We start from the raw sequence: 24,898 nt of genomic DNA, 5'->3' as shown, positions 1-24,898 counted from the left end.
GAATCAAAAATATCAAATATTGAGACCAGCAGTTAACGTAATGGCTATGTCGCTGAACTCCCATGTAGTCGACTGCAGTTCGAGTCCCGGACACAGTGGCTTAAATTCCCACCGGGCAAGTGTGTGTACATGCCCAAGATCCCAAGAGGAGAGTGGAGGAGAAGGGATTGTGGCATGGCCATCCCCCCTGGGGAGTGATTTCTTGCTTTCTGTCTCTCTGTCTCTCTCGGTCTTTCTGGTGAGTGCACGTGCCCTATAGCAAAAACCTTTCAAAATAAATAAATAAATAAAGATAAAATATTAAGAATGGAAGAGAATGGATTGCAGTGTGAATGCTGGTAAAATTTGACATTGCCTTCAGATTCTAAATGCTTGAATAGGGAACCCACCAATTCAACTCCAAATATATACCTAATAGAAATTTGTATCTATTTGTGCTGAGAAAACAGATTAGAATATTTCTAAGAGCAACAGACTACAAGTTGAGCAGGTGGTGTGGTGATTAAGGACTATGGCCTCCCACATTGCCAACCACAGTTTGAGTCTGGACCTGGTGACTTGCTTTCTCACTTTCTCTCCCTATTTCCCTCTGGTCAAATTTAAATAAATAAAGTTAAATAATAATTATTTTTTAAAAAAGTGCCACGGACTGGGAAAAAAACCTGAATTTTCATCAATAATAGAATGGATAAGGAAATGATCTATTTGCATAATAAGTTGTAGATAATAATAAATGAACAAACTTTGAAAACATTGTAGCTGTTTATCACAAAAATTAAGAATCTCCCAAGTATAATATTAAATAAAAGTTACTTCAAAATGAGATAAACTAAATTATAATGTTTAATGTCACATGCTTAAATATAACTCAGTAACTCAAAATGGTGGCTATAATTATAGAAGTCATGCTAGCAGGGGGATTTCCTGTTACTTGCAGTACTCTATGTCTTGACTTTTTAAAATTATTTATTTATTTATTTGAACTTTTTTTTAACCTTTTTAATTTCATTTTCTCTTTTACATTCAATCACATTATTTAGCTTACAAACTAAATATTTCAACATGTGAACATTTTTCCCTAGCCTAGTTGATAAAACTATAAAAGTATCTTCAACAGATAATACCACATTTCTTTGGCCCATTAATGTTTTCATTGTCTATTTTTTTTCTAAATGTCCTTCCTCAGACTGTACTCTTTCACACACACTCTATCTGGCACTTACATCCATTTTCGGTGTTTCTATATCCTTTAGTCAATCAGGTTCATGTCATAGAGTGTGGTCGTGGCTCTGTGAGAATTCACAACATGCACATTGTTATGGACTTGCTTTTCTACATGTGTTTCGGGATGTTGGGATTGTATTATACACAGAGCTCAAACTCTTGAATTAAAGATGACATACTTGTGGAAATATTTATCAGCTTTCAGTTGTGGTGACATTAAGAATTTACCTGCAGATACTATGAGTTAAATAGGAACAATTTTAAAAATTGATGCAGTAGGGGCTGGCAGGTTGTATGATCCTTAAGATGCTGGATTTCTACATGGTCAAACTGTGATTCCAGTCTTAGACTCAATGACTTGAAAATCATGTCAGGCACATGTGTATGCATGCCCAATATCCTGAGAGGAAAATGGAGGAGAAAGGACTGGAGTTGGACCTGGCCCCCTGCAGGAGTGATTTCTCTCTCTCTTTTTGACCAGGCCCCCTGCAGGAGTGATTTCTCTCTCTCTTTTTGTCTCTCTCCAAGGAGTGTACACACCCTATGGCAACACCCCCTCCCCCAAAAAAAATAAAACAAAAACCTGAGGCAGTAAAAGGAGAACAGGATGAAGTTAGACAACCAGGGTATTCAGTTCACAGCCTATAGATTCATCTGCCTTGTTCTTTCTTTTTTAATGCATAAATACACACATAAAATTCACACCAAACCTATTTTTTTGTTTACTTTCTCTCCACACGATTTTCCCCTTAATTTCTCCCCATATCTACATTTACTCTTGATAAATTGCATTAACAATCTGTCATGTATCGTCTGTATTTTAATCAGTGTTCACTTAATGAAAACATACACAAACACATGCCATTTTCAATTTACTAATGAATATATGAATATTATCTATCATGAACAATTCTCACTCAAAATAGTACTCCAAGTAATGTTTATAACATTATGCATTATTTCAATATACTGTAATATTTTCTGGTATCTATGTGGCATAATATATTCAGTCATTTCCTTATCAGTATGCTCTCAACCTATTTTTAGTTTTGTTTTGTTGTTTCTATACCTAGTGCTAGAATAAATATCTTTGAACATGAATTTAAAACAATGTGTTCTTTTATTTCTAAAAAATCGTTTCCTAAAGTGTTATACTTATATAAAAATGTACATGTATGTTTGGGTTATTTTTTTCTGTTTCTAATTTTCGTAGACGCCATCAGATTGTTTCCTAAAAATATTCTAAAACCATGTTTACAATTTACATAATTTTTCCCAGAAAATAGATATTAGCTTTTTTTATACTTTAGCTCTTGTGGGTTTTAACTTTGTTAATTTAACTTGTAGTTTTCCAAAGTCTAAAACATTTTAACTGCATTTATTGGTTGTTTTTTTTGATGTGCTCCTTTCTGAACTGTTGTAAAGTCTAAAACATTTTAACTGCATTTATTTTTTTTTTTGATGTGCTCCTTTCTGAACTGTTGACTCCTATACTTTGTTTACCTTCCCACTGATTTATTTTATTTCTTTGCATTTGAAGAGCACTTTCTACCTTAAATTATTCTATTAGTAGTATTTTTCTTCTGAGACAAGAATTTCAAGTACATCTTGATTTGTTATTTTTTCTCTACATTTTCCTCTCTTCTGATGTTCTTATCTTAGAGCAGTTTTGAAATCGCCCCCACCTGACCCCTGCTTGGCAATCCAGAGTCAGTTACCATTATTTGTCTTGGGATGTATTTGGAAAATAAATAAATCACAACACTAAATCATTAAATCAAATAATAAGGTGCCTCAGGTCTCAACTGGGAAACTTTCTATGCCCCTCCCATCTAATTGCCTACATAAGAGGCTTTATATATGCCACAATTCTACTAACCATCTGATATAACTGTATTTAGTCTTTTCCACATCAAAAAGATGTAGTGTCTTTCCCTCCCCTTGTATCTTGCCTCCCCTTCTCTCTTGATTGAGTCAATAGAATGAGGCAGGAGTGATGTTCTGCCTGTCCTACTCCTAGCCCTTGAGAGGACTGAATGCTTTTTCCTTCTTGGAATAGCCAATTGGACAAATATCTACTTATCCTGAGACCATAATATATGAGAGAATATAAGCCAACCTCATGGAGATGCATGGAGGAGAAACTTCTAGCAAAGTTGCACTTCCATTGGATGCTACCAAACTAGTGATCCAAGCTGACATGCTGCAGAACATAACAACAGTCCAATTGGGCCTAGTCAATGACAAAACTGTGAGAAATCCTAAAATATTTTTGCTTTAAACCAATGTGTTTTGAGATCGTTGGACTGCAGCAAATAAATGATTAATTATTTTTCATAATATTCAAAGTCGCTCTCTTACAAAAATATTGTGCCTGCAGTAAACTAGAATTTTTTAATTTCTAGTAGGGTGTCCTACGAAAAAACAAGCCAATATCATACTTCACGGTGATATGCAGATGCCTTCTGATTAACATGAGAAAAATAGGAAACTCTTATTACTACCTTTAGCATTTCCTGTTATAGTGACACTCTAATCAATACACACAGTTAATTGAAGGCCAAGTGGCAGAAATTATGAAAGAGTTAGTTATTATCATTAATTAGTTATATGACTCTTTACCAAAGGAAAATGTTAAAACAAAAGCAAACAGTAGAGGTCTACAAATTCCCCAGACCCAAAATAAATATGTAGAAATCTTATAAGTGTCTTTCTTAAAAATAACCAGTTAGAAATTAAAAATAAATTATCTCAGTCAAAATATACAGAATAGACAAAATCTTAAATTATCTCTAGAATAGGGCAGAAATGTGACATAAATGAAACATGTTTGTGATAAAGGTAGAAATATTTATTTTATCTTCAGATTATTTCATAAAGTTAGTATTTTCTCATAACAAGATCCATAGTTATTTACATTATGTTTGCTTATTTTTATTATAAGAAACATCAAGCTAAAGAGAATGTTCTAAAATTTTCTTGAAAGGAATAATATGTAAGGTACTACTATCCTTGAAATTTAAAAATTACTTAAAATAAGAGTAAAATAGTCAGGACTTAATCAAATGATGACATTTGACAATCAAATGAGTGTGGTATTGAAATAAAGATAATAAAACAATTAAAAAGATGAAATGCTATTTGCTGATGATAATGTATATAATAATGTCTTTGTCTTAATTGACATGCATGGTATTCATGCTAAAAAAAGCAATGCTGTATACTGTAAAGATATATGTGATTGAATGTAAGCTGAAAGAAAAAAATTACAAAGAAAAAGTGTAAACAAAATAAAAATTAAAAAAAAAAGAAAACAATTATAATGTTAAGAACTGGGTCTTGAGGTTCACAGCTGGCATGATGTATAAGGGAGCTGGACTCCCACATGTCCAACTGTGGTTCTGGTCCCAGATCTCTCCAGGTTCTGGGACCAGAGGCTTGCCTTTTCTTTCTCTCTCTCTCTCTCTTTTTCTCTCACTCTGTCCCTTTCTGGTCAAATTAAATAATAAAGAAAGAGAAAGAAAGAAGAAAGTTAAATATAATAATTCTTTAAAGAAAAGAACTGGATCCTATTTATAAAAACTTAGTACATAATGTAGTGGCATAGTGGCAAACAAACAAACAAACAAAAAACAATATATTCTACTGCATTGATATACCTGGTTTTAAACAATAAAAACACACTAATGATTCAACTTTTTCTCAACTTATTCTAACTGCTATAAAGTGGTAAATTAAAAAATAAAAATAAAATTAGAAAAGAATGAAAAGAAAATTCAAGTAACTATGCCTACCTATGAGTCTACATCTTCAAGAAAGGAAACTTGTTTGGGCTGTGATGGTGATGCCACAGAGTACCAGGTCCATGGCCTGAAGTCTCCTGATACGCGGCAAGTGTGTGCTCATGCTCGTGAGCCTGGCTGGCTCAGGCTTGGGGAGGATGGTGGCTTGAATATCAGGTTGGAGGTGTCTGTCTCCCTCCTCTCTTTTTCTCAGGAATAAATAAATCAATGTTTAAAAAGAAAAAAAGAAAAGCGCTAGGCATACATTGAGGAAAATAATGGAAGATCTTTTAATGTCACTTATGACATAAAATATTATAAAAAGTTGTTATTTTCACATTAACGATGAGCTCAAGCTAGATAATCTACAAACTCTTATTCTGATTTAAATCCATCAGAGCAGTTCTGTCCCATATAGCTTTCTGTGATAATGGAAATATTCCATATCTGCACTGTTTGGTGGAACAGTCCCTAGTCACACGTAGCTATTTGGCACAAGGAATGTGGACTGAGCAAGTGAGGAACTGAATTTTAATGTTATTGAAATTTAACTCATTTAAATTTAAATATATATAACCATAAGTAGTTAGTGTTTACTGTAATGGAAAGCACAGCATGAGAGAACTGAGAATGCAAAGAAAGCTAAAATGCACTAAATTACAGAAAGTGTGGAGTCCTTTAGAGAAGGCCAGAGCCCTAAGTCTGCTCTCATCCCTGGCAGAACAACAGATAGGAGAAATCTCCCAGGAGTGAAAATAAATCAAAAATCAGATGAAAACTTAAAGAAACTTCTATTGGTCATAAATGAGCTAATGTGACAGATGTGAATCCTAAAGAACTAAGGAAAAAAACAAGTCTCCACACATCCATCAGCACCTGCCTTCCCTAGTCTTCACTAAAACCAAGGACAGGGTGCGCCAGGTCTGGGAGTGGGGCAGACATGGAAGATATCTCTCCTGCTGTAGACAATGCTTTTCCAGAGTAAAATACAGCGGTCAGTTGAAAGCTGAGGTCAGGCAAGAAAGGAGAGAAAAACAGTGCAGACCTTGGTCAGACATGCTACCTTGACCACTGAAACTCTGAAGTCAGGGTTACAAGGCCGAAGGGGATTTCCCAAGGTTGATAAAGGCAAAGATTGAACAGAGGAACAAAAACAACTGACTAGTAACCCCCCAAACTGGCTTTCAGCCTACGAAGTTTATATCCAAGCTATACAGTAGTATTGTCAGTCCTCACATAACAAGTCCTTCCTAAAAGAATGTTCTGATCTTGAAAACATTGTGAACAGATAGCTGTGAACTGATTCTAACTAAAGTTGCAACAAATTCTAAATCAATCTCAGATACAGATTAGATTGAGCCAATCTCCCCACACGTATGGTCTGAGTAAAAAATGGCAAGTCCTTGTCTTCAGATATATTATTTGCTTCAGTTTCTACAATTTTTTTATACACAATATTTAGGGTAAAAAACAGACACAAAAAGAAGCAAGAAATTCATGATCAATAGAAGAAATCATCAATACTGATAAATAGAATAAAAACCAGAAAAAAAACACAGGCACCGAAAATTTCAAAATAATTCATTTCTCCAGACCTAACCTGGGTTTCAAGCAGTTAACTCAGCCCTGACCCACTGTTTCTCAAGTTTATATATATTATAAACTCTCAGGCTTTTGATATAGACAGTTTAGGGTTCAAGTGAAAAGTTAATGATAGGACTTTAGCTGACTGGCCTCCTGGCCTTATTGTTATTTAGGAATCTTTATTTTTGCCTAACATAACTGCTAGACTGAGGATATGCTTCATGCAACACATTAATGCCATTGCTTTACTTCATGGGGGATAATATTATTCCTGCATATTCGAAAATTGCTTAAACTAATTCCTGTATCTTAAACAGTGCTTGAAAAAGTATAACTCTAGGGTCATTCCTTTCATGTATTATATATCCTGAGTGTCTGCAATGTAGATTTCCCATTCCACAGAGCACTATAACAATTGCTCAGTTTGGGGTAAGTAACCCTAGATCCTCTCCCTCCTTATTGATATTTCTGCATTTCTGGCACATTGGAGGAAGTGAAATTTATGTGAACGCTTTATATGTAGCATGTATTTTTTGTGTTTCAGGACTTGACATTTTCAGGGTTGACAGAACATTGACTTACATTCCCAAATTCTATGGTATCTGAATGGTACATGCATTGCGCGTTGCCATGATTTGCTCCCTTTAAAGGTGCAGTAGAATACTCAAACTTAGTGAATCCGCTCCAACCTCATGAAAACCCACAATGGGTAAACGCTTGATGTATATGACTTATTTCAGTCAAGTCCCAATTTTGAAGTGCTTAATAGGAATTACAGCTATTTCAAGGTAATTAAAATACATTAGTGATACCAAAATAGTATTTATTTCTAAAGGATCAAGGCCTTTGAACCTTTATTTAAAATTATATCTTTCAACATGTATTTCAGAAATATGTGCCTGAATTTCCATTGGACACACTAACAAGCTCACTTGAATCAATAAAAGGAGTTTTTGTTATGGTTGCATTTCTTTTAACTACATACAAATTGAGTAAACCATAAAACCAAGCTATTTATGTCAAACTGTTATATCAAATTAAACATCAGTATTTCCCTACGTTTCTCCAATGGGACTTGAGTAAAGCAAGAACACGCACACATTTTTGTAAGAAGGAAATATCTTTTGAGGAGCTTTGCAACTTAACAGTTTTGTGTATCTAGTCACTTAAACTCAAAATCATTACCTGCCAATAGAGGTGAAATGTGATTGCACATGTCAGTCTCAGACCTACTCACAGTAAATTCTTTGCAAGAATTGCTCTGCTTTTGTCAGTATAATCCAACTGCCAATTTTGTTCATCCTCCTGTCTTCTAACTTGCTATCACAAAAAAGAACACTCCAGCTGCTTCAGCACATTTTTGTGTTTTGTGGATTCTGTGAATATATATGCCCATGTTTAATGTTATGGCGTGATGTTCTGTCCTCCCCCACACAGCCATATATTTCTAAACAATCTGTGAAGAAGCAGCTCTGGAAATAAAATTAAATTACCAGGAGTTAAATAGAAGTGATGTGAGCTACATAACACTTACTAGTGTCCACCCCCATGGAGATTAATAATACCCTCCTGGCCAGACAAAAACTAAGATCTCCACATCTAATTTTTTTCTATTTTTATTCGGTAGTAAAACCCTTCACATTACCTTGATCCACTTAAAAGAGAAAATGCAATGCATAGAAACATTATGTAATCATTTCTAAATCCTATGAATACTTTTAGCTTCATTTGTAGTTTTATCAACCTGACATATTTTTATATTCTTATATATCTGCATAAAAGTTAGTGGGAAAAAAATCCTATAATCCCCATATCTAGAACATGTAAGCAATGACATGCTTTTTAAAAATTATTTTCCAATCTTTTTACTTAGATAATACATTTTTAAAATGATTTTATTTTGACCAATAAGGTACAGAGTGAGAGCAAGAGAGAGAGAAAGTGAGAAAACAAGCTGCTTGGTCTGGGACTTGAACCACTGTTTGCCATGTGGAAATCAGGCACCCCCAACCAGCACCTCACTTGCCAGCCCCAGATAATACATTTTTTTATTATTGATTTACAGTAAGCAAATAAGTGAAAGTGTGGTTTCTGAACCCAGTTTTATTGAGTGAACAAAGAAACAATAAATAACTTTAATATATGTTTTATATTCTTTGATAAAGCTGTACAGATGATAGAGTGGTAAACGTGGATCTAGTTATTATTTCCTTGAGTTAGGTCATGATGTAAGATTGTTGTCCAAATGAAAAAGTAATTAAACTGGTCTCAAGGCTGTAGAGAAGTACAGTTCTGTGTTTCATTGGAAAAACCAATTTTCAATGGAAGAAATTTAAAGTGGAAAAATATTCTTTCTACCCTGGTTTAATTTTCCTACCTCATGGACTATTAGTGTTCATCAGGAACTTTGGTCTCTCCTGAAGAAGTGATTGGTCATCATAGCCTTTTTTTTCTCCTTTCTGTATGTTACCCCTAAATGAATACATATTGTTTTATAGGAATTATTGAATTATGATCTGTTTTTGCGTATATATATATATACTTATACAGGAGTTATACTACCAATCAAATTCCCAAACAAACACAGAACTTCAAGAAAAGTGAATTACAAATTAACTATAGATTGTTATTTGCTGGACATATTGAAGAAATGCCGTAATTACATTTTTAGAAATAAACAAAAAGTTAACAAAGACAAGAAGGTACAGACCAATGAGGTGAGCTTCATGGAGGAGAGAAAACTTAAACCTGGATGAGGAAGGACACATTGATTACACAGGAATTTGGATTAGAAAAAAGCATGGAAATGGAAATTTGCATTTCATGAAAAACTCAAGCAAAGGTGAGTTGGACAAGGTAAAGATTATTTTGATTAGGGGAAAATGGGAAAATTCATATATGAAGGAAAGTTTTTAGTTTACTTTATTAAACTCTGAAGTTACATATTGATTTTATCAGTCAATACCTGAAATAGGAGATAAAAATATTCTGATCATGTGACTCATCCTCATTATTCATGTGTGCTTCTATTAAATCCTACCATTATAATTACCCAAAGCAATTTTCTGTTATGATGAAGGATGCTGGGCTCAGGGCCTTTGCAAGGTGCAAGAGGCTCCTTCTGATCTGCCCACGGCTACGGTAGGCCCCAGAGTCAAGCCTGCCCGGCCATCTGACTGTTCAGTGAACATATTTACAAATTTGCCAATATCTCCTGCTGTTGTTAATGGAACCCTTAAAAATCTCCTCCCTATTCTTTAATTGTCAGTGCATGTGGCCAAGTTTTTAATTTGTAAATTTAATGACACTTACAGAACAAAACCCAAAGCTCAGTAAACGAGTTAAGGGAAAGCCTACATTTCATTTTTATTTTGTTTTGTTTTGTTTTTCTTTCCTTTCTGAAAATGAGGAGAAAGTACAACCTTAGGAATTAAAAGTTAAAAAAAAAACAGAAAAGGTGACAGAAAATATACCATAACTTTTCAGGGTTCTAAACACTGAGTTTTTAGGAACTGTAGGGAATCTAAATTAGAATGATATGCTCAGAGGAGTTCATATTGTGTTTTAAAATTAATACATATGAATTCTTTAAAGAGAGAAGTCATACGCCATGCCACGTACAACAGCCCACAGTAAATGCTGTTGAGAGAATGAATGCATGGACGGCCATAATCCCACAAGAAGTTTTAAACATACAGGAAGGTTGAGACATGAAATGAAAGGAACACAGAAAGAGTAACTCCCCAAAGTCTCTGAATAACTTTTTCATAAGTCTAACTTCAGATATTGGCAGGGAAATAGCTGATTCCATTGCATAATTAAAATAATAGCTAACCAGCTGGAATCTCTTTGCTATTCAGATCCCTTTTCTCATAATGACCTTTTCATAAGCCAATGCATGCAACTAAGAATCCTGACAACAAAACATTCTGACCCAATTATATACCATTTGCAGCTGTTCCAATTTGAGATTATGCTAAACCTAGTAAATGAAACTTAAAGAAAATGCAACCTATTTGAGAAATCAGGATCTCTAAGGATATCATGTCCCCTGTAGGTATGTGTCCTCTGCACTATTTCATGAACATGATCTAAAATCCTGGGTTCCTTTGAATTCAGAACTCGAACATTTGAGGACAGTGCTAGTTCTTCATTCTTTCACTTCCACAGTGCTCATTAGGCCTTCCAACGAGAAGTTGTTCACCGTCCTTTCATCTCAGGTCTCTCATCAATTCATTCTTACATAACCTGAATAGAGTTAATCATTCGCGCACCAAGTTTTGCCAAAATGCAGCTGTTACCATTGCATGACTCTACATAATTATCTTAAAATACAGGTTCTCCAGTGAGACATAGAAACTATAGGGTAGAAAACGGCCACTTGTCCTGAGCTCCTGCCCACGTATAATAAATCAGCTTCACTCGCTCCTCTTACTCCTTGGTCTCTTAATCCGTTTTCAGTATAACACTCTCTTGCCATAAAAATGTCTCATTTCCTCTTAAACTCATTTATGTCATTTGCTTCAATTGCCATATGTTTCTCCTTATTTCTTATATTTATTAGCCATTGAGGAAAACCCAGCTAAAACCATTCAGAATGAACTAAAATATGCACAGGAATGAGAACTCCTATCTCATTTGTCCCAATACCGAATCACATAGCCTACACAATTCTTTTGCCCACCCCTCTCCATAAGGGTAACTCCAGCAAATAAGGAAATTTAAAAATCATAGACGATTTACAAAGTTCTCAAGTTTGCTTAAAATGGACTATTTGGAGATTAAATGTCCTCTGCTTCTGTGATTTTATAATGCACCTTTGTCCTTGCAACATGAAAAAAGTAAATGATTATAACTTTTTATGTGTTACTTTAAGGAAACATCCATCGATTCTATATTTCTTTTCTTTCTTTTTTTTTTTTTTTTGAAAGAATGTAACCTTTGCTTTGTCAGCACGGTAGCTATTTGGAATATAGTTGTGACTCTCCATCATTCCCCAGTGAGAAAAGAATAACTAAGTTAGGCAGTGCAAGGGATATCTTTACAAAACACTGAAACCATATATAAGAATTTTATTTTTTGGTAATTATTTTATTAAACATGAACTAGAACTGTTTTTTACTCAACTTTCATAAACTTGAATTTCATTGGGCTGCAAGACAATACATTCCAATGACAGAAACAAATACACATTTTTAAAAATTTCCCTTGTATTTCTTTCACTGTCTTATATAATAAGGGTTAAAATCCTTCTATTTTCAAATTAGAAAATAGAATTTTTCAGTCATGGTACTGGAGACATCTGGCAAAATATATTAATTTTAAAAAGTAGGAGTTTTACTTACTGTCTTGAAACTCTACTTTATTTATTTATTTTTTATTAATTTTTAAAAATAATTATTTATTTAATTTAATTTATTATTAATTTTTTGAGAGGTTTTCGCTGTAGGGGGCATGCCCTTGCCAGAAAGACAGAGAGAAACAGAGAGACAGAAAGCGAGAAATCACCTCCCAGGAAAGATGGCCACATCACAATCCCTTCTCCTCCATTCTCTTGGTGTCTTGGGCATGCACACACATGCACCTGACATGACTTTAAGTCACCAGGTTCAGGACTTGAACTGCAGTCGACTTCATGGGATCTAGCAACATAGCCATTATGCCATCTGCTGAACGCTAATTTTACTTATTAGTAAATATTTTAATTTGTTATAGTGTATGCATGCTCGCCAGAGAGCCAGATAAAGTGGGGGTGGGCAGGCAGAGTAAGAAAACAAGTCTCTAGGTTTATGTTTAGAACCATAGTGGGCCATATGGGAGTCCAGCACCTTAACCATCATGCCACCTGTTGGCCCCTCAGCTCTACTTTTTTTAATAGAGTTAGAGATGATCAAGAAGTTTTACAGATCAGACACAGCTAATGACCATTGATAGTGAAGTCAAATACTGAGTCAACTTATGCTTTAGAAATAGTTCAAAAACATAAAGTTGATGCAAAAATGGATATATATACTTAAATGTGCATGCAAAATGTGTCCATGTTTAGTATAATCTCATAAAGCCCATGTACATAAATTCTCCACCTAGTTGGTTGAAATTTTACACAAATAATAGCTATGAAAGCATAATCAGCCTAGAGTATAACTATTAAGGTTGGGATATTTGGTAAAATTCAGAAAATAAGAAACTATGACATATTTTCACATTAGTCAATGCATATATTTTCAGGAGTAACATTTACACATACAGAAATAAATTAATTATTTGATTTTCTTAGACTCCTTTTAATCATACAACAATAGTGTATAAAAAGAGGTCTCAGTGGACCTGAAGAGTTTGTTAATTCTAAGGACCTGACATACTTCTGAAGATTCATTTGTGCACCAGGGAAATTTAGCCAATTATGTAATTGGCCATTTTTTACTGCATCCAATGATTCTATTCTCTTTGAATGATAGACAAGTAGAAGAAACTGTTTAAAATGTCCCTTACTATTTCATTATTATTTTGAAATTCTTCTATTAAAGATAATAATGGGTACTTGAAAAGACTTCTGAAAAGAGGTTTTGTTTTATATTGTCTTGTGTCTGTTTTTCAGCTCATGCTAAATATATCCAAGGTACTTTTCTCCTCTCCTTATAATAATAGATGAATGTTTACAGCAGGGTCTCCGGTGACTCCAACACTTGTGATTTAAAATTATCTGCTCAACTACAGCCTCTCCAAAACAAACTTGGTTTTAAGTTCTCAATTTAAGAAATCAATTAAACAACAGATAAAAATCATACTCAAAATAGCTGTTTGTAATTACATATGTCAGTCTTTTAAAATGATCAGGTATTATATTAATGAATCTGGTTATGAAACTGTTTTGAATTAGTATGATTATACCATATCTGTTTCCAGGAATCAATATTCTGCCAAGAATTTTAATTATCAAGATGATAAGTAGTAAATATTACTTTTTTCTACTTGCACTTCTTATTATATTGTTGATCTAGCTGTATTGATGTATTTTTCCTTGTTTTCCCAATGTTTTCCATTGATAAATTAAATGTCAATCTTCAAAAGACATAGAGTAGATTCATAGTACTATATAGCTTACGGAGCAGTTTCCTTACATGCTATACGTATGTAACCTTCGGTCTGGCATTCCCTTTGAGAGGTCGTCGCCCTCTCTCTTTCCTCCAACGAGACCACATGTAGCTCATCGTAGGAAAGTGAACCTATGCTCTTTGGATTACCCAACATTGGAAGGAAATAATAAAGATCCTCAACAAAAGCAAAAAATCAGGTAAAAATGAGTGAGGAAGGAGTAACTATATAAAATAATAATTGCGATATCTTCAAATGTTTAGAATAAATGCTGAATAAAATCATGCAAAAGTCAAGAGGAGGTAAGTGGAATTATGAAATGTTCTAGTGTTATTATGAAACGCTCATAATAGCATTTTTGTTAGATCAAAAAGTCAAGGATTTTTTTTCTTTTTGTAGGATAATCCAGAAAGCTATTTACAAGGGAAAATACAATATTAATAGTTAAAACTTGCTTTAATATTTATTTGAATTAAAATTTCAAACTAAGTTTAAAAAAAAAAGAAAAAGATAGTAAGTGGCATGGTGGTTAAGGTACTGGCTAATTATAGTTCAAGTCTCAGTACTGGAGGCTTAAAAATTACACCAGTCTTTGGGGCTGGTAGGTGGCATGGTGGATAAGGGAACTGGACTCTCACATGGCTGACCGCAGTTTGAGTCCTGGACCTGGTGGCTTGCTTTCTCATGTTCCCTCTCTTTTGCTAGCTCTGTTCTTCTCTGGTTAAATTAAAATAAAACAAATAAATAAATTTACATAAAATAATTCTTTTTAAAAAATTACACCAGTCTTATTTTGTGTGTGTACCCAAAATCCCAGGAGGAGATTCGACAAGATATAGCCATCCCCATGGGGAGTGATTTTTCACTTTCCTTCTAATTGTCTCTCTCTCTCCAGTGAATGCATGTGACCTATGGCAAATAAAAATTAAAATTAAAATTAAAGAACATATTAATAACAAAACAAAATAGTCAGCCATTAAAGAATAACTGGTACTAGATGTGGCTTATTGACATTTAAAAAAACAAACAAACAAAAACAGCCCATAGTCTACTAGTTAAGGGAACCAGACTCCTCATGACTGAGCATGGTTTCAATTCTGGCCCTAGTGACTTAAAAAACGTATCAGGTGTGTGTACATGTGCATGCATACCCACAATCCTGGTAAGATGGAAAAACGGAGACCCTATTGGGAGATGCTTTCTCCTTCTCTCTTTCTCTCCCCAGCCTCAAGGTTTATCCATTTTATGCCAAATGACAAGATGTTGTTTCTTATGTCTGAGCACTATTCCGTTGTGTTATAGGCCATTTTTTCTTAATCTGTCCATCAGGTTTTGGGCACTTAGTTTGATTTCATGTCTTACTATTGTGAATAATGCTACAATAAATGTAGATGTGCAAATGGCTCTCCAATTAAGTGATTTTTCTGACCATTGGGTAAATAAATACTCTATACAAGCTCACATGGGAGGAAAATCACTGGGTCACATAGAAGTTCTGCTTTTAGATTGTTAAGGAAACCCCATACTGTTCTGCACAGCCACTGTACAAACTCACATTCTCAACAATAGTACACCAAAGTTTCCTTTCTCTGCAACCTCCTCTGTACTTGATATTTTTTCCTTCTTTGAGGACAGCTATTCTTACTGGGGTTAGGGGAGACCTCACTGTGGTTTTTATTCACATTTTCTTTATGATAGAGATGTTGAACATTTTTTTTTTTTGAGAAGTTTTTGCCATAGGGTGTGTGTGCTTGCCAGACAGACAGTGACAGAGAGACAGAAAGTGAGAAATAACCCCCCAGGGCAGATGGCCACCCCACAATCCCTTCTCCTCTATTCTCCTCTTGGGATCTTGGGCATGCACGTACACGCACCCAGCGTGAGTTTTTAGCCACCGGGTCGACTACATGGGAGTCCAGTGACATAGCCATTATGCTAACTGCTGGTTCCAACATTTTTTCATATACTTTTGGGCCCAAGTGATTTTTTGAGATTTGAATCTACCGCTGGTGAAAATTCTGTGGTTGTTGAAATGACAAAAAAAGATTTAAGATATGACACAACATAGATGATAAAGCAATGGCAAGGCTTGAGAAGACTGACTCCCATTTTGAAAGATGCTTTACTATGTGTAAAATGCTACCAAACAGCATTGTGTGCTGCAGAGAAAACTTTTAGAAAAGGACAAGTCAAGTACAACAGGAACTTCATTGTTATCTTATTTTCATAAATTGTCACAGCCATCCCAAACTTCAGCAACCACCACGCTAATCAGTCATTGACTCTTAACATCAAGGCAAGACTCTCCACCGGCATAATGGTTATGAATCACTGAAGGATCAGATGATTATTGACATTTTGTAGAAATAATGTATTTTTAATTACGGTATGTATATTGTTATTTTAGACATAATTATTTTGCCAACTTAATAAGCCACAGTATAGTGTACATGAAACATCTATATTTTCTGAGAAACCAAAAAAATTAGTGTAACTTGGTTTATTGATTGATCAATCAGTTTTTGCTGTAGGATGCATGTACTCGCTGGAGAGAAGCAGAGAGACAGTGAGAGGGAAAGTGAAAAATCACCCCCCTGGAGAGAATTGCAATGCTTCAATTCCTTCTATTCCACTCTCCTCCTGGGATTTTGTGCACACATGTACATGTTCTGGTGCAATTTTCAAGCTGCCAAATCCAACTGCTATGCCACCTGCTGGCCCTACTAGCCTTATTTTAATATTCACATTATTGTGGTGGTCTGGACCTAAAGCTGCATCTCTGAAGGATGCCTGTAAATACAACACCAAATCCTGAATTGAGAGAAACATTTAAAAGACAAAAGAATGTAATATTCTCTGTTGGGAAACATACAAACACACACACACACACACACACACATTTTGTAATTTTTATTTTATGAAAATAAATATTTTTAAAAAGCAAAACAAAAACAACCACAAAACCACAGATCCTCAAATGGATCTTAAAAAGAAAAATATAAGAGTGGAAGAAAATGGTAAAATCCAAATGAAGTCTATAGGTTAGTTTTAAAAAGTATAGAACAATTTTAGTTTCTTCTTTCAATAACTATGTTGGTGATATAGTGTGCCAACATCAGGAAAGGTTGGTTGAAGGATATACCAGATTTTTAATAATATTCTTACAACTAGCCTTTGTAATCCTACCTGTTTTTAACTGAAAGATTAAATAAAAATAAGTCATAAATGTATATCAATAAAGCAATAATTATACAATAGTTAGAATGATTAAGTTAGTATCACATAAAGTAGATTTAAGGACAAAAATGTTATTATTGATAAAAAAGAGTATAATCATATATAGGCTAGTATATTAAGAAGACACAATAACCTTAAATTATTATTATTATTTTAGTTCCTGCCATAGGGTGTATGCACTCACCAGAGTGAGACAGAGGGAGAGAGAGAGAAGGAAAGTGAGAAATTACTTCCTGGGGAGATGGTCAACCTGCAATCTTTTGTCCTCTATCCTGCCTTTGGGATTTTGGCCATGCACTTACATGCACACAGCATGATCCTCAAGTAACTGGGTTGAGGACTCAAACTGCTACATCAGCCATATGGGATCTAGCTGCATTAACCACAACATGGCAAGCTGGCCCATAATCTTAAATTATTAAGTACCAAAAATAGATATTCAAAACACAAAATAATACTGACAGACTAAAGTAATGGGGGAAAAAAAGAAATAGGTAGAGTCACTATTATATTTGCAGATTTTATTACTCCTTTCACAGTTATGGAACACTTACCCTAAAAATCAGTAAGCATAGTGGTAACTAAACTAATCAAACACAGCATCTTATTGACTTTTGCAATGTATTTTACTGGCAATAGGGAAACACACATTCTTCTCAAATTCATATGGAATAATTACCCAAATATACCACATCCCACAATATAATTCTCAATACATTTAAATAAATAATACATTTAAAACGTTTGAACTCATACAGGTGATATCTATGAATACAATGTAATTAAACTACAAAATTATTATCATTAAGATTGCTGGGATATTCTCAACTATCTGAACATCTCATACACACACACACACACACACACAAACACACAAATTAATAATCCAAACATGAAAAAGAAATCAAAAAAGAATGTAGAACATTTAGCTGAAATGTGTTATAGTTTGAATATGTCCTCCTAAAAGTAGTGTGTTGAGCCTTCATAATGGTATAAGGAGAGGGGTTGAGACTGTGATAACTGCATGACTACAGACGAGGTTCTGCCTGCTCAGTGTTCCGCACCATGCCATTTGGTGATGCCTTTTAACTTACCAGACACCATTATTTTGAGTCAAATAAACAGCTGTTCTTGTAAGTTATCCAGTCTCCGTACTTCTGTAAGTAATACAATAGCAAACTGAAACACAACAGAAGTCAAAACAGTAATTCAAAAGCATATTCTTTAAAACTTCTGATAATGCAGTTCTATTGGAGATTTAATAACTTTAAGTGTTTATATTAGAAAAGAAGAAAGGGTTGGGCCAGCTGTTCACATGGTGACGGTTAAAAGGGCTGAATCCCACTTGGCTTTTTCCTAGAGTCACAGACATGCCACTTGAAAAACATGGTAGGGGGACCAGCAGTTAGCGTAATGGCTGTGTCACTGGACTCCCACATAGTCAACCGTGGTTCGTGTCCCGGACCCGATGGCTTGAAACTCACGCCGGGCGCATGTGCGTGCATGCCCAAGATCCCGAGAGGAGAATGGAGGAGAAGGGATTGCGGCATGACCATTCCCCTGGGGGGTGATTTCTCATTTTCTGTCTCTCTGTCTGTCTGGCGAGTTCACGTACCCTATAGCAAAAACCTCTCAAAAAAAAAAAAAAAAAGGAAACGTGGTAGGTATATGTGTACATTCATGCCCAAAATTCCAAGGGGAGAAATGAAGAGGGAGGAATTGCAGTTGTGGTCATCCCTCATTGATGGTGCTTTCTCACATTCTCTTTCTCTCTCTGTCATCTGCCGAGTGCATGCAACATCTAGCAAAATTATAAAAATAGAGAAAAATTATCAAATATACACAGTAAGTTACGTACCCTAAGAAATTTTTAAAAGAAAAATAATCCCAAATAAATACGTTAAATAAAGAGTATACACAGGGGCAAAAAAATCAATAAATAGAATGTAAATAATAGACAAAAACAATGGAAATAAAAGTTAATCTTTGAAAGATCAATAAAATGGATAAACCATTAAACACAATCAATGAAAATACTGAGAGAGGGGCCAGGTGGTGATGCAGCTAAGACCCAAGTAAACCCAAAGGGTTCAGATTCTGGAGCTTCCTTGAGCATCCCAGCATGTGTATGTGAGTGTGCCCATGGTCCATGGCAGCTAAGACTGGGGGTGAATTGTGGAGTAAGGACTTTGTTGAGGTGCTGGTCAATCTCTCTCTCTCTTCTCCATAAATTAATGAATAAATAATTATTTTAAAGAGAGAAAGAGGAGAAAATATAGCCAATATAAAAAAATAAAAAGAGCTAGCGGGTAGCATAGTAATTAAGGTGCTAGACACCCACATGGCTGACCATGCTTCAGGTCCTGGACCTGGTGGCTTGATACTAACTCTGGGCACATATACATGTGTGTGAAAAATCCCAAGAAGAGAATGGAGAAGGGATTGCAGCATAGCCATTTACCGGGGGTGGTGGGAGGGGGGAGTGATTTCTTGCTTTCTCTCTGTCTCTCTGGTGAGCACACATGACCTACAGCAAAAATCCCTCAAATAAAGAGAGGGCATTGCTAATGATCTTTACATATTAAAATGCTAATAAGTATGAGCTAGTCATGTAACACAGCGGTTTAGTCCTAGGCAGAGGAAGTCGTATACCACTAGCTGACAAGGATTCAAGTCCTAACCCCAGGACTTTGAAAAAATAAGTCAGGCACTCACACATGCCCAAGATGCTGATGGGATGGAAACTTGGATGAAAAAATATTGTGATGTAGTTAATCCAGTGAGGGGAGGATCTTCTTGTCTTTTGCTCTCGCTTTCTCTCACTCTCTCATGTGTGCGCATGTGCATGCACATGTGACCTCTTGTATATGAATGTTAATAAGCAGATATTCAGAAAAGTTGTATGCCTATAAGTTTGGCTACTAAAATAAGATGAGAAAACTCTGGAATGACTCACATCGATTAAATTGACCTGAGACTAAAAATTTAAATAGCTAAATAGTAAGATGAAAATGACACAATTTACATGTGTATGATTAATTTAAAATTTAATACTGGGGTCACCATTGGCCTGGTATTATCTGAGTTGGATCCCATATGACCAACTATGTAGCTGAAGTCTCTGAACAGATGGCTTGAAAACATGCTGGGCACGTGTGTATGTGTGCCCAAAATCCGGAAAGGAGAGAGAAACTGAGGAGAAGGTATTGTGATGTGACCATACCCCATGGGGATTGCTTTCTCACTTTCCCTCTCTCTTTTCATGTCTCTTTCCTATGAGTGCACATGCCCTCTGGCAATTTTTTTAAATGAAATACTTAATGATAAAATTAACAAAATATATGTAACATATGCTCATTTAAAACTGAAGACAGTCATTTACTGAAATAAAGGAGGAATAAATAAATGTGAAAATGTTTTATGCATGTGGATTGGGTAGTGCAATATTGTGAAAACAACAATTTATCCAAAATTTATATATGTATAGATAAGTGTATATGTTTGTGTAAATTAATCTCAATTAGAATGCTGGAAAGGTTTTTATAGAAATTGATTGAAAATTTGTGTGAAATAAAGATAGTTACAGAATTTATGTTAACTGATTTTGAGATCTACTATAAAGACAAAGTTATTAAGAATGTATGTAGTATGGTATGAAGTCAGATGTATGGATAAGAATATTATAGAAAATGCAGATTAGCCATATGCATGTGTGAGCTTTGATCAAGTTTCCAAGAGATTTCAAAAGGAAATGATTACATTTCTATGACAGGAGAAACTTTAACATTATTATAAGAATCAATTACAAATGGATCATAGATTGAAATGTAAAAGTTAACTAATAAGTTTAGAGGAAAATATGAGAGAAAATTCTTATAGATATGAGTTAGGCAAAGATATTCTAATAGGATACACACATAAAAAGCCCCCACAAAGCATTAAAAATACATGAATAAAATAGACTCTTTTAATATTTGAATGTTCACTCTACAAAGTATACCACTAAGAAAAAAAAGTGAAAGGACAAGTAACAGGCTGGTAGGAAAAAAAAAAATATATATATATATGTATCAATAGCATTTGTGTGTGTGTGTGTGTTTGTGTGTACACATGGGCTCACACATAAAATACACATACGTGCGTACATACACATAAAGGTTAGAAAGATATGGAAGAAAAAAATCTCTGGTATTGTTTTCTAACTTATCACAGAATAAAATTTTTTCATATCAAAGAGGTCAAGGACTCAAACCTCATATTTTTTATTTTCCGATTAGGATCCATATATTCCAGGATTAGAGAATTACTCTTCATTTCAAAGTGACGATTAACCCGTCCATTTAACTTCTATCTATCCTACTAACTGTAACATTTTTTCATTAATGCAATAATATGGAACTCTAGATTTCTTAGTTGTGTAGATAAAAACAAAATATGTCTAAAAGAAGAGAGAGTAAATTTGTTCATGGCCCATATAATTTAACTGACTTTCTAAGAGATGAGTCTGTGCATTTTTCCTTAATATGAAAAGGACACTTTTTGATCATTTTAATTTAATATTTATAGTCAAAATGGTCACAGCTTATGACTTTTTAGTAAAGATTGTTATAGTCCTATTTAAGAAGTATATATTCCCGTAAGAATTAAGGTTATTCAATCACAAAAAATAGTATCTAATATAGGTACTGTATTTAATAATTCAGAGAAATTTTACTAATACTTTATGAAGCAGTAGATTATTAAATTACATAGGATAAGTAGTTTGTAGTGGTCATTTTTTATCAAGTAATTTAAGTTGTAAACACAAACTCTGACAATTTATGTAAAACAGCAGTGCCATTGTTTTCAAAGAACAGGTGCAGACAATATGTAAGAGAGAGGTGGGAGTGGAAAAATCTTTAAAACTTGGGGTCTTGAAACATATGGAAATCAATAGGAAAGGGTAAGTTGACTTTGAGTAAGTAATTCATCCATTTTTTTAAATCTATTATCTATCATTATCTTATTAGTGTTTGATATGTTTCAGACACTACTCTAGGTTCTAGAGAAAAGGATACAGGAGTGATGAAAACGCTTTGATAATGGGGCTTATATTAAAGTGGACATAAACAGATAAACACCAAATATACAAATAACATATGTAAAGTATTATCTAAGGTATAAAGAGAAGTAGGCTAAATAATAAGCATACTTGGAGATCATACAGACAGGATGGATAGAGAAGGATTTTCTGAGGCAGCATTTGAAAGAGATCTGAATAAAACGAGGACATACATCTGTTAGTCAAAAGATGTTACAGTGACGAGCAACATTTAGCAAAAAGGCCAGGCAAGTGGGCACTCCTAATATGTTCCAGTTATTATTCCTTCAAGTTTATTCTTTATTCATGATAGCACATGTGCACGCATGAAAGAGACAGAAAAAGGGTCTCATCATGCATTGATCCTCTTTCCCCAGCCCTTCAGTTCCTTAGGATCTTGGACATGGCATGAACCACTTGTATTTTCAAGCTGTGCAGGGGATTTCAGACAGACAATGTGGCCCTTAGAGCTGCATTTAAGTTTGCTACTGACTGCACCACCAAGCAGGGATTTGATTTGTTTGTTTGTTTTTGTGCCTTAGGATTTGGACATGGGCATGAACCACTTGTATTCTCAAGCTGTGCAGGGGATTTCAGACAGACATGTGGCTCTCAGAGCTGCATTTAAGTTTGCTACTGACTGCACCACCAAGCAGGGATTTGATTTGTTTGTTTGTTTTTGTGAGAGACAGAAAGATATTTTTGACAGGGTCTTGCGATGTCACAATTGTCTTGCCCATCTGCGGGTTAGGTAGCACTTCAGGCATGTACCATGGCACAGGCCTTGTAGGTGGGCTGAGAACCAAACGTCCTCCCTTCCAGTCTCAGTCTGCTCAGCAGCACACTCGCACTTGAGCCACTTGGACTGTGCCCCCGGTATGTCCTAGTATATATTTACTATGGGATTCACAAAGGCATCATTGTAACTGTAACATGGAGTTTCTGTACTATTGACATTTTGTTGTGGGGGGTGGTCCTAAGCATTGTATAATATTTAGGTCAGGTATACTGACCTCTCGCCACTAGATTCTGAGAGCAAGTACTCCATCCATACCCCCAGCTGTGAAAGACAAAAATATCTCTAGATGTTGGCCAGTGTTTTGGGAAAGAAGAGGTCAAAATTATGCTCTCCTTCTTCCTCCTAACCTTTCTTAAAGATCACTGATACAGGGGCCAGCAGTTAGCATAATGGCTATGTCACTGGACTCCCATAGTCGACTGTGGTTCGAGTCCTGGACCCGGTGGCTTAAACTCACACCAGTCATGTGTATGTGCGTGCCCAAGATCCTGAGAGGAGAACGGAGGAGAAGGGATTGCGGCGTGGCCATCCCCCTTGGAGGGGGGAGGTAATTTCTTGTTTTCTGTCTCACTGTCTCTTTCTGTCTTTCTGGCAAGCGCACGCACCCTATAGCAAAAACCTCTCAAAAAAAAAAAAAAATTACTGATACAACAGATGGACCAAGATAGAGAATGACAGGAGATGTAGTCAGAGAGAACTCGGTAGATGTTAATATAGATAGGGCCCCATGAAACATTTTAAAGACCTCTGTTGCAGTGATGAGAGCAAAACAAGTTGTGCAGACTGCTGAGTAACGGTGCTAATAAAATATAGCTAGCATGCTCTTGCAATAATCTTGATGATAAAGAGATTATCAGAAAGATGACAGCACGGGCCAGGAAGTGGCATAGTGGTTAAAGTGCTGGACTCCCATGTGGCAGACAACATTCAAGGTCCCAGATCCAGCAGTTTGAGACATGCTGGGCATGTGTTTGTGAGTGCCCCAAATCCTGAGAGAAGAATGGAGAAGGGACTGTGGCATGGCCATCTCCCCTGGGGGATAATTTCTCGCTTTCTGTCTCTTCGGCAAGTGTGCATACCCTATAGCAAAAATCTTTTTTAAAAAGTGTACATATCCTGGGATCAGCAGTTAGTGTAATGGCTATGTCACTGGACTCCCACATAGTCAACCGCGCCTCGAATCCCGGACCCAGTGGCTTAAACTCACGCTGGGCGCGTGTGCGTGCGTGCCCAAGATTCCGAGAGGAGAAAGGAGGAGAAGGGATTGTGGCATGGCCATCCCCCCTGGGGAGTGATTTCTCGCTTCCTGTCTCTATGTCTCTCTCTGTCTGTCTGGCGAGCACAGCACCCTATAGCAAAAAACCTCTCCAAAAAAAGAAAAAAAAAAGTGTATATATCCTGTAACAAAAATCTTTTAAAAAAATGGCAGCATATAAACTGGAAAGAAATAAATAGCTCTTGACCTATTTTTAAATTCAGTTAACAGCATTAACTTTGGAATATAAATGGATACACACACACACACACACACACACACACACACACACACATATCTTGGACAATTGGAGGTGTGAAATTGTCATTTTCTGATACGGACAAGACCCTCGGTGAGACAGCATTTGGGGCATGGTTAAGAGACATAAGAACCAAAAGCTTTATTTAGAATATGCTAAGTTTGCATTGGTTATTAAATATTCAAGTAAAGATGTTGGGTAGAAATATGGGCATAAGTGGCTAGGTTTTAAGAGAAACGGTACTGGAAATAGAAATTTGTGAATGCTTATAGCCCATAGAATTAGTCAAGGAGTGAGTATAGTTAGAAAAGATGTTGGCCAGTGTTTTGGGAAAGAAGAGGTCAAAATTATGCTCTCCTTCTTCCTCCTAACCTTTCTTAAAGATCACTGATACAGGGGCCAGCAGTTAGCATAATGGCTATGTCACTGGACTCCCATAGTCGACTGTGGTTCGAGTCCTGGACCCGGTGGCTTAAACTCACACCAGTCGTGTGTACGTGCGTGCCCAAGATCCTGAGAGGAGAACGGAGGAGAAGGGATTGCAGCGTGGCCATCCCCCTTGGAGGGGGGAGGTAATTTCTTG

The sequence above is a fragment of the Tupaia chinensis genome, unplaced genomic scaffold (genome assembly GCF_000334495.1).
Source record: "Tupaia chinensis unplaced genomic scaffold, TupChi_1.0 Scaffold000100_1, whole genome shotgun sequence".
Lineage (NCBI taxonomy): Eukaryota > Metazoa > Chordata > Mammalia > Scandentia > Tupaiidae > Tupaia > Tupaia belangeri.
The sequence above is the reverse complement of the archived record's forward strand: the minus strand, read 5'-3'. Positions refer to the sequence as shown.